The sequence below is a fragment of the Penaeus monodon genome, chromosome 21 (genome assembly GCF_015228065.2).
Source record: "Penaeus monodon isolate SGIC_2016 chromosome 21, NSTDA_Pmon_1, whole genome shotgun sequence".
NCBI lineage: Eukaryota > Metazoa > Arthropoda > Malacostraca > Decapoda > Penaeidae > Penaeus > Penaeus monodon.
Window position 1 is genome coordinate 39,630,815 of NC_051406.1, and position 570 is coordinate 39,631,384.

The 570-nt window shown below is 25.1% G+C and overlaps 1 protein-coding gene across 1 annotated transcript in view; it reads left to right on the forward strand.

Annotated features, from left to right (window-relative positions):
- Positions 1–570, forward strand: part of LOC119586485 (transducin-like enhancer protein 4) — a gene marked incomplete in the record, with an annotated part of 158,632 nt that overhangs the window by 48,541 nt on the left and 109,521 nt on the right.

Sequence of the window (570 nt, forward strand, 5' to 3'; positions counted from 1 at the left end):
CTTTTACGTAATTAATTATGGGCTAGATTACACAGATGAATATGGATAGAGATCGATTTATATCGGTGTTATGTAATTATGCATGTGTGTCATGGCGTTTGATAGTTACACCTGTCCAGTTATGATCACTTAATTAAATCCACTTTCACGTGTTAATAAAAAAAAACGTTAATCATTAAAAAAAGGAAAAAAAAGATAGAAAATATTAAAAGATATAATATTTAAAAAATAAGAATAAAAGATATATGTTAAAAGATATATGATTTTAAAAAGGAAAAAAGGTATTTAATAATATAAGATGGTAGATAAAAATATGAAGAAATAAAGGATAGAAAATATATAAAAGAAGAAAATTAAGGATATGAGATACGAGAAAAAATATATGATAGGATGTAAGATAAGAAGACAATAGGAAATAAAATAAAGAAGAGGAGATTAAAAAGAGAAAGAAAAAAACTCTATATAAATAAAATAAATATAGATTAGAAGATGAGGAAGAAGATTTTTTTTTTAGATCTAATCACACGCCGCAAATCCAGTGATGAAGTTGGATCCACTGTGTCGCACTCA